This window comes from Acomys minous, assembly GCF_964271855.1.
Source record: "Acomys minous genome assembly, chromosome: 8".
Classification (NCBI taxonomy): domain Eukaryota; kingdom Metazoa; phylum Chordata; class Mammalia; order Rodentia; family Muridae; genus Acomys; species Acomys minous.
This window is the reverse complement of record NC_140489.1, coordinates 68,847,056-68,857,288: the sequence shown is the minus strand read 5'-3', so window position 1 is coordinate 68,857,288 and position 10,233 is coordinate 68,847,056. Positions and strand designations below refer to the sequence as shown.

General features: G+C 42.0%; 1 pseudogene across 1 annotated transcript; it reads right to left on the bottom strand.

Moving 5' to 3' along the window:
- Positions 1-360: 360 nt before the first annotated feature.
- LOC311603365 (DNA-directed RNA polymerases I and III subunit RPAC2-like) lies at positions 361-1,053 on the bottom strand (annotated as a pseudogene). The gene has a single exon. The product of its transcript is annotated as a DNA-directed RNA polymerases I and III subunit RPAC2-like (transcript).
- Positions 1,054-10,233: the final 9,180 nt, after the last annotated feature.

The window sequence follows — 10,233 nt, the reverse complement described above, 5'->3', positions numbered from 1 at the left end:
CTCATAGGTCAGAGTAGGACTGCTCGTCATCAGATCACCAGTTACCCTTGCACAGCCTTTTGCCATATAAGGACTTGTTTATCTTAGAGAGCGCTCGTCGGGATGGCGGAAACCTGAGCCTTGTTAAGGCGCGGCACCTCGCAGCTCTCCACATGCAATAGTGGCACTTACTTTGGGTAATGAACTCATGCCTGGCACTGTAAACCTAGCCAACTGCATATGGCTGGAGAACCCAATCTGGTCACTTTCCTAAACCAATATAACTTCTTCTTCTTCTTCTTCTTCTTCTTCTTCTTCTTCTTCTTCTTCTTCTTCTTCTTCTTCTTCTTCTTCTTCTTCTTCTTCTTCTTCTTCTTCTTCTTCTTCTTCTTAACCAAGAGAGAATTTATTAGTCAAATATACTTGCAGAGATTCCAGTAGCTGAGATGGGTCAACAGCTAGAATCACACGTTTCTACAGGACAGAACATGCTGCAATCACAAACTCTAGGTCTGGGCTCTGCACCATGGAGAGGGTGGTCCTGCATGTACCTTCACGAGGGGCTAGAGTGTGGGTTCGTTGCTGCTTGCCTTTTGGTCTTTATAGTCCTTTATGCTGGCCTCAAACTTGACAAGCACATGCTGGCAGATATTCAACAGCTCATTCAGGCCTTTCTGAAACGGCTCAACGGCTGGAAGTGCACCCCGAGTCTGAATTCACAAATTAATTTTGCTCTCTGAAGGATGGGCTGTAGTGTAACCACAAAAACTCCACTTCCGGGTTCTTCATGATTATGTACCGCAGAGAGTTTCCTAGGGTATGGTCCTCCTCGTGCAGTACAAATGTCACACACTGTCTATATGTCCCAGCCGCCTGGACCATTTCCAGGGCAGTCTTCCTCTCGCCTTCAGCCATTGAGGTCTTCAATCCTGATATTTTTCTCTCCTGCTCCTGGTCGTCTTCCATCACTGGGCGAGGCGCGTGGGGGGGAGGGGGAGGGGAGGCGGCTCCGGGAGCTCTTTAGGTGGCGCTGGCAATGAGGAGGCTCTTCCCCATATAGCGAAAGGAGTCTGGAAAGGCCCAATATAACTTCTAAGAGGATTCTAAATACTTATGCTGGACCCAAAGGTAAATGTAGCTCTCATTCCTCACTAAAGGAGCATCTTTTTACAGAAGATGAAGGCTAATACAGAGACTCACATTTGGCCAAAACACAGAGACTAAGTTACTGCAGGATCCTTCCCTATTAGTACATTTACTGCAGAACCTCAGCACCTGAGATGCAGAGATCATCCTGGAAGAGGAGGAGGAATGATTGTAAGATCCAGAAGACCAGGATGCCAGCTGAGCATGCTGGGATTATAAGCAGGTGCCACTACTTTCAGATTTAGTACAGTAATTCTTTTCTTGTTTCTTCAGTACTAGTGTTCGACTCCTCAGGAACAGATTTAGGTTTTCTGGGGCCCATACTTCTTCAATCTGGGAGAAGTAATTCTTACTAGAACATTCAATTACAAAGTTCATAAACACAAATACTTATTTACAGTCAGGAATGATATAACACAGTTTGTAAGGGAGCCTTGCTGCTTTAGTCAGAAGTCTTTTTTAAATCATAGACGCTTACATGGCTTCGATGTACTACATAGATTCTAATATGCAGAAAGGCCAGTGCAAGTGAGAGGCCCTAGGATCAGCCGGTACTAGCTTCACAGCAGATAACTGTGAGTCCATTGATTGCTCACTTTATTTCTTTTTTCTTTTTTCTTTTTTTAATTTTTTCTTTTTTAAAAATTAATTTATTTGGATCACAACTCAATTGTTATCCCACCACTGGTATCCTCCTGTTCCTCCCTCCCTCCCACCCCCACCTTATTCCCCTCCCCTAGGCCCACGACCGAGGGGGATCTCCTCCCCTACTTTATGGTCACAGGCTATCAAGTCTCATCTTTGTAGCCTGCCTATTCTTTCTTTGAGTGCCATCAGGACTCCCCAACAAGGGGAGGTCATCAAATATGGGGTACCAGAGTTCATATCAGAGTCAGTCCCTGCTCTCCACATGGAGGATGTCCTGTCCATTGGCTAGATCAGAGTAGGGGTTCAATGTTTACTACTTGAATGGTTCTTGGTTAGTGCAATAGTTTGAGCCGACACCTCCTGGGCCCTGAGCCATCCATTACAATGTTCTTCTTGTAAGTTTCGAAGATCATCTGGATCCTTCTATTTTCCTATCTCCTGTATTTCTCTGACCTAGAGTCCCAGTAGGATGTCCTCACATCTATCCCAATCTCCTGCTAAGTGAAGACTTTCATGGGACACGCCTCTTGGGTTTTATTATAAGTGAGTTTATGCCATGTTGTCTTTCTGCTTCTGGTTTAACTCACTCAGTATGATCGTTTCTAGTTCCATCCATTTGTCCACAAATTTTGGGAATTCCTTGTTTTTTATAGCTGAGTAGTATTCCATAGTGTAAATGTACCACAACTTCCTTATCCATTCTTCAACTGAGGGACATTTAGGCTGTTTCCAGGTTCTGGCTATTAAGAATAAGGCTGCTATGAATATGGTTGAGCATATGTCCCTGTTGTGTGGTGGAGGATTTTCTGAGTATATTCCAAAGAGTGGAATAGCTGGGTCTTGAGGAAGCTCTAATCCCATTTTTCTGAGAAAGTGCCAGATAGATTTCCAAAGCAGTTGTACAAGTTTGCATTCCCACCAATGAAGGAGTGTTTTTCTTTTTCCTTATCTCGCCAGCATGAATTTTTTATCTTAGCCATTCTGGTGGGTGTAAGATGGAATCTCAGAGTTGTTTTGATTTGCATTTCTCTGATGACTAAAGATGTTGAGCATTTCTTTAAGTGTTTCTCAGCCATTCGATATTCCTCTACTGAGAATTCTCTGTTTAGTTCTGAGCCCCATTTCTTAATTAGGTTATTTGGTTTGGTGGTGTTTAAATTCCTGAGTTCTTTATATATTTTGGATATTAGACTTTTGTCAGATGTAGGGTTGGTGAAGATCTTTGAAAGGTTAATTCTGAACCTCATCTGCAAAACAAAAACCCAGAATAGCTAAAACAATCCTATACAATAAAAGATCCTCTGGAGGAATCTCCATTCCTAATCTCAAGCTGTTCTAGAGCAACAGTAATTAAAACAGCATGGGACTGGCCCAGCAGTAAGCTGGTTGATCAATGGAATCGAGTTGAAGACCCAGAAATGAATCCACACACATATGGTCTCTTGAGTTTTTTTTTTTACAAAGAAACCAAATCTATTCAACGGAAAAAGGATAGCATTTTCAACAAATGGTACTAGTCTAACTTGATTTCTACATGTAGAAAAATGCAATTAGACCCATATGTGTCACCATGCACAAAACTCAAGTCCAAGTGGATTAAAGACCTCAACATAAAATCAGAGACACTAAATCAGTTAGAAGAAAAAGTGGGAAAGAGCCTGGAACACATTGGTACAGGAGACAACTTCCTAAACAGAACACCAACAGCCCAGGCCTTAAGGTCAACAATTGACAAATGGGACCTCATGAGGCTGAGATGCTTCTGTAAGGCGAGAGACACTGTCAACAGAACAAAGCGACAGCCTACAGACTGGGAAAGATCTTCACCATTGCTCACTTTAAATGAGGGAACTCTTTAGTCTGACTTTAAATTTCAGTGTGAGAGGAGAGAGAAGGCTGGTTGTGTATGTGTGTGTTTCTATGTGACATTTATATCTGCAAGTATAATTTAGGGACAGACTTCTCTGCTACAAGGCAGCATGACTGAGTATGAGTCGGTTAACCATCTTGGAGCAAGGTGTAGAAACATACACAGGAGTAGGGACCAGAGCAGATTACACAGACTCCTAAGTAGAGCTGGTATGCAGTGGGCCTGGCATAGACTCATTAAGGTCAGAAGCCAGACATCAGGGGGAAAAAGCAAAATAAACAAACAAACAAAAAAGCCCCATAAAACAAAAAAAACCTACAGGCAGTCCATTATGGGTAGTGGTTTCTGCCTTGAGGCAGAGACCTCTGGCAATGATCTCTGCATAGAGTTCTTGAGTAAGTGTTTTCTATGTGTACACTGGTCTGTGGTCAAAGCTCTGTCCAAAGTAACTGTGTTACAGTGTTGTTTTTATGGCCAAATAAGGTAAGACCTAGATTCATAAAAGTGACTGATTATTTGGTGTTGTGTGTCTGATCTTGTTCTAATTTTACTGCTAGTGCCTGATTAGAGAACTTGACCATATACATTTGCTGAACTGTGCCTTGTCACGTGTCATTGTTACAGACATATAGGTCTCTCTCTCTCTCTCTCTCTCTCTCTCTCTCTCTCTCTCTCTCTCTCTCTCTGTAGGTAGATAGATAGGAAGATAGATAGATAGCTGGACTGATAGATATGTCTAGGTATATGTGTATAATTACATCAACTAGGTGTATATGTAGATGGATCTGTTGCTTTTAAAACTGTGTGTAAGATCAGGCCCCAAGAAGCATAAGTAGCAGATAGTTGCAGATCTCAGTCAGGAAGCATGGGGCCAGAGCAATGAACTCTCCTGTGAAATGCCTGAGAAGCAAAGACTGGGCCAGCTATAGGAATAAGGAAGGATTAAACTATACATAAGAAAGAGGAGAGATGAGAATTTCAATTTGAATTACTTATCCTAAATACTCTCACCACTTAAAGTGGAGGAAAACCAAGTTTAGAGTGATTTTTCCAAAGCATTTATCATGATTTGTTTTTACGCTCCTAACTATTAACAGAGTAAGACTTAGCTAATGCCTTCTTGGGAACAGGCTCAAGTATTCAGCTAGCTTTGCTGTTGCACTGTTTGTCCTGAGGGCACCTTTTGTAAGGGATAATGAAGTGTTCTCACTGATTCTCTGTTTGCTTCCAGACTTTGATGTGCTTAAATACATTTTTTGGTGCCGCTTTTGATCCAGTGAAGCCTGAAGCTTCCCTCTATTTCATGGAGGCAGTAGAGGTTAGTAGAGCTTTGAATGACAGAGCATTGGCTGTGTAGCATACAGCAGAGCACAGGGACCAGAAAGGCTTTGGTCATACATATAGAGAAGCTCTGCCGTTTACTAAACATGCTGTTTACGTATCCTATATCCCTTATTTAAAGTCTCAGTTTTCCCCTTAGTAGAAAAACTAAAATTACTGTAGCTCTTCACAGAGTGACATTGGGGATTAAAATAAACAGGGCCAACACAATATGCAGCAAAGTGCCATTCAGAGACTATGCTACACAGAGATTAGCAGTTGGTCAGGAAGCAGGAAGTCAATGAATGCAACCTCTTTACAACATTATGCTGGGAGAGGAACCAGTGTGCATCTGAATTGGTTTGCCAGGAGTGCAGGCAATGGAGCACTGGTGAGAAACATATTTGGTGTAGATAAATGTGGCTGGGTACACCTAAGTCTGAAAAAGGCTAAAGAGCTAGGCATAAATAGTGGCGCATGCCTTTAATCCCAGGACACAGGAGGCTAAAGCAAGAGGAATTATGGGTTTGATACTAGTCTGAGCTAAAGAGGAAGAATATGCCTCAAAGGGAAATAAAACAGCTAGGTAGGGAGGCTAGCCATATATAGACAGCTGGGGTATGCTTGTGAACATAGAATATCACCAAATAATAAAATATGTTTAGACTTTCCCTCTAAGAATGAGGAAATAGTAGCAGGGGCATCGCGATTAAGGAGGACACCCTCTAACTAGACAGGACTCCTAGTGGAGGCAGAGGAACACCAATCCACCCACGAAAACTTTGACCCAAATTTTACCCTGCCTGTAAGATGTGCAGGGTAAAGATAGAGCAGAGGTTGACGAAGTGTCCAAGTAACGCCTGGCCTAGCATGAGACCCATCCCATGGGAGAGATCAAACCCCTAACACTATTAATGGTATTCTGCTCTACTCTCAGACAGGAGCCTAGCATAGCTGTCCTCTGCAAGGCTACACTCAGCAGCTGGGTTTTACCTACCCTTTGCTCATCACGGAGCTTGTCAAAAGTAGATTGGAGACTAAGTATAGAATTTTATTTTTTTCTCTTTCTTTCTTTCTTTCTTTCTTTCTTTCTTTCTTTCTTTCTTTCTTTCTCTCTGAGACAGGGTTTCTTTGTGTAGCCTTGGCCATCCTGGAATCACTTTGTCAACCAGGCTGGCCTCGAACTCACAGAGATCTACCTGCCTCTGCCTCCTGAGACATTTCATATTTTTATATAGAAATTCTATATTGAAATATAGTAGAAAGTCATTGTCCATAGAACCTCACTGGAACAAGCTCCCTGTTGTGCTAGAAGTCCTTACAGGATAAGTTGATGGTTCCCATGCTCATGCAGCTTGTCTCTTGTTCTCATCTGAGGGTTCCTTTGAAGCAGGGGTGATTATGACATTACTTGTTATTGCAGGAGCAGAAGTCTGAGCTTGTTCTGCCCATTACATTTTGGTATTGAACTCATCAAGGAAAGCAAGCCAAAAGATAGATAGATAGATAGATAGATAGATAGATAGATAGATAGATAGATAGAGAAATGGCACAAGGTTTCACTCACAAAGAGGAGAGACTGTATAACATGAGCTTCAGTGGTAGGTGTCAGCCTTGCATACCTGCCTCACGGTCAATACAGGACATTGTTCTGTGTGCACCTGCAGGCTGCAGGACTCTGTTCCTTTTCCAGAGGGGACAGTTATAGTGATAGTGTTTGGTTAGATAATATAACACACAGACACAGACAGACAGACAGACATACATACACATACACACACACACACGGGGAGAGAGAGAGAGAGAGAGAGAGAGAGAGAGAGAGAGAGAGAGAGAGAGAGAGAGAGAGAGAGAGAGAGAGAGAGAGAGAGAACAAGAAGACACACATTGAATCTGAAATGGGAAAATATTTCCGCATAAGGAAACAAGTCCACAACAGGCTGTGAACACTCCTCACTCTTTCTGGAAGCATTCCAGGGACCAGAAGCATTCCCGTATCTAGGAGGAGAGCAGAAGCCTTCTCAATGAGATTGCCCTTCCATCAATGACCTTGCTAATAGGCGCAGGGACCACGTGTGCTCATTGCTGTCGCTGTTTCAACCCAGCTTTAGATTTTCTTTTATAAGAAAATCTGCCCGCATTCAAAGCAGCCACTATCAAAGCCTTTCCTTTGAACTCTTCTGAAGTATAATCTGAGAACATCTGAGATTTAGTGTCTCAATGCTATGGAAAGGGTAGTTCTGACTAAAGCGGAACGTTTACGTTCATTAGGCACTGGGTCAACCCTCACTGATTCAGACATTTGTTGTACTAAAACTTTAAACTTTTTTTAAACTAAGAACTTTACGTATTGTCCTTGGTGGATGGAGAGGCTTGGTGGCACTCAGAGGAAGGATAGCAGGCTACCAAGAAGAGACTTGATACCCTATGAGCCTATACAGGGGGAGCAGGTCCCCCTCAGTCACAGTCATAGGGGAGGGGAGTAAGGGGAGAGTGAGAGGGAGGGAGGAATGAGAGGATACAAGGGATGGGATAACAACTGAGATGTAATATGAATAAATTAATAAAATATATTAAAAATAAACTAAGAACTGTAGAAAATTTCAAATCTCTTCCTGAGAAGCTGTTTCAGAATTTTATATATTTTGAAGCACTTTATTTTCTCCAGTTTTGTGTGCTAAGATGTGCTGTGCACTGACTAACTCCCTGAACCTGTATTAGTTTACTGCAGATAGTTCTTTAGGTAAGAGGCATTTGTTTTCTTGAAGACCATTTTCTTCCTCATCCGTTTCCCTTCAATCCAAAACAAGGTAAGTTTTGTGAGGTCCATTTTCACAGATATACAAATTCCTCAGATTTCCTGTACTATATAAATCAGCATCCATGAATAACAGTAGTTATATTTTATGTTCTCAGTATAAGCAAGTATTAGCTCACCAGTTTTTAAAGAACATTTTATAATGGTGAAATGAAACTTGCTTTAACCACTTAGATGATAGCAGGGTCCCAGGACTTGGGGATGGATACAGCCTGTCGTGCTATTCGTGACTGGAACTGTCTTGGTTAATTTGTCATGTTAATATCATCTCCATCACACTGAGTATCCTGCCTCAGCACCTAATTATTCTTAGTCTGCTGTGTCTTTGTTGTCCAGATGTCAATGCCTGGTAAGATACAGAAGAAGACTGAAGAAGCATCTTAGTCTGCAAGGAGCATCCCCTGGGGTCTCAGGATGGGACAAATGGAAAAGTGGGGTTGTTTGGCAGCTAACTGCTCCTTCCCTTTGCAGGGAAGCTTGGCGTGACTTTAATGTAGCATGCACCAGTCCCATGTGATCCTTTAAATGGAACAAGAGAAGAGAGTCTTTTCAATACAAATAGAACTGTGTTTGAGACCTGACAGGAGAAGTTTCATGAGAACTGCAGAAAATTCAAGAACATTCAGCCTAAGTTCCAAAAGCAATCCATATGAGTTTCCTGGATTCTTATTTTGTTTGTTTGTTTTGTTTACACAGGTTTCCTCATGGATCCCTGGTTTTCCTGAAACTCACAATATAGACCAGGTTGGCCTCAATCTCAAAGAGACTGTCCTCCTCTGCTTCTTCCTCCTGAGCTAGCCATCTCCAATGAGAGAGGACATGCAATGTGTGTCTTTCTGTGTCTGGGTTACCTCACTCAATATGATTTTTTCTGGTTCCATTCATTTACCTATGAAGTTCATTATTTGATTTACATTTTTTTTACTTTTTTTTTTTTTTTTTTTTTTACAACTTAGCAGTATTTGTTAGTCGTAGGACATTTAGATTGTTTCTACTTCCTAGCTATTGTGAATAGAGAAGCTATGAACATGGCTGAGTAAGTATCTGTGAACTAGGATATTGAGTGGTTTGGGCCAGTGACTGAATCATATAGTAGATTTATTTTTCGTGTGCTAAGAATTCTCCATACTGATTTCTAGAGTGGTGGCACCAGACTACAAGCCCACCAACAATGAAAGAAGGTTCTCTTTGCCCTACAACCTTTCCCTCAACATTTGCTCTCAATTGTTTTATTGGTCTGCTATTCTGACAGGGATGAGTTGAAATCTCAGTTGTTTTGATTTAACTGCTAAGGATGATGAACACTTTTGGAGGCATTTTTAGTCAGTTTTCTTTCTTTTGTTGAGACGTTTCTGTTCAAACGTCCAATTTTCCTCCATTTGTTTATTTAATCGTTTTACATTCTGATCCCAGCCCCCTCCCTCATCTCCTCCAAGCCCCACCCCTCCATTCTTTTTCCTATTTCCCCTTCTCCTTTATCCTAGAGAAGAGGAGCCTCCAACTGGTACCAATGCACCCTGGTATCTTAAGTCACTGCAGGAATAAGCACATCCTCTCCCACTAGGGAGTGACAAGATAGGCCAGCTCGGGGAAAGTGACCCAGATTTAGGTAACAGATTCTAAGACAGTCCCTACTCCTATTGTTAGAGGAACCACATGATGATCAAGCTGCACATTTGCCACATACATGTAGAGTTACTAGGTTTAGTCCATGCAAGCTCTTTGGTTGATAACTCCATCTCTGTGAGCCTCCATGGGCCTACATTAGATTACTTTGTAGGTCTTCTTGTGGTGTTCTTGACAACTTTGGCTCCCTCTATTCTTCCTCCAATTCTTCCACAGCATTCCCTGAGCTCAGCCCATTGCTTGGTCTTTGGTGTCTGCATCTGTTTCCATCATCTGCTTGGGTGAAGCCTCTCAGAAGACAATTATTCTAGACTCCTGCTGGCAAGCATAGCAGAGTATCATTAATAGTGACAATCGTGAGCTCTCTCCCTTGGGGTGGGTCTCAAGCTAGGCCAGTCACTGTTTTGCCATTCCTTCAATCTCTGTTCCATCTTTAACCCTACCTTTCTTGTAGACAAGACACAGTTTGGGTAGCAGGTTTTATGTGTGGGTTGGTGTCCCAACTCCTCTGCTGCAAGGCCTACCTGGCTACAGGATGTGTCATCTTTATGTTCTTTAACACCATACATCCAGTTTTTAAAATTGGGTCAGTTTTGCTGGAGGGGGTTCTATGTATATTATGGATATTAATCCTTGGTTGGTTGTAAATCTAGCAAAGATTCTCTCATTTGGTGGGTTTCTTCTCTCAAATGAGGGGTTCCTTAGGTGTTCATTAACTTAGCTTTATGGGTCCCAGTTTTCAAGTTTGGACTTAGTTTCCCAGGAAAATGGAGGACAATTCAGAAAGTTCCTTCATATGTCAACATCTTGTACAATAGTGCCTATG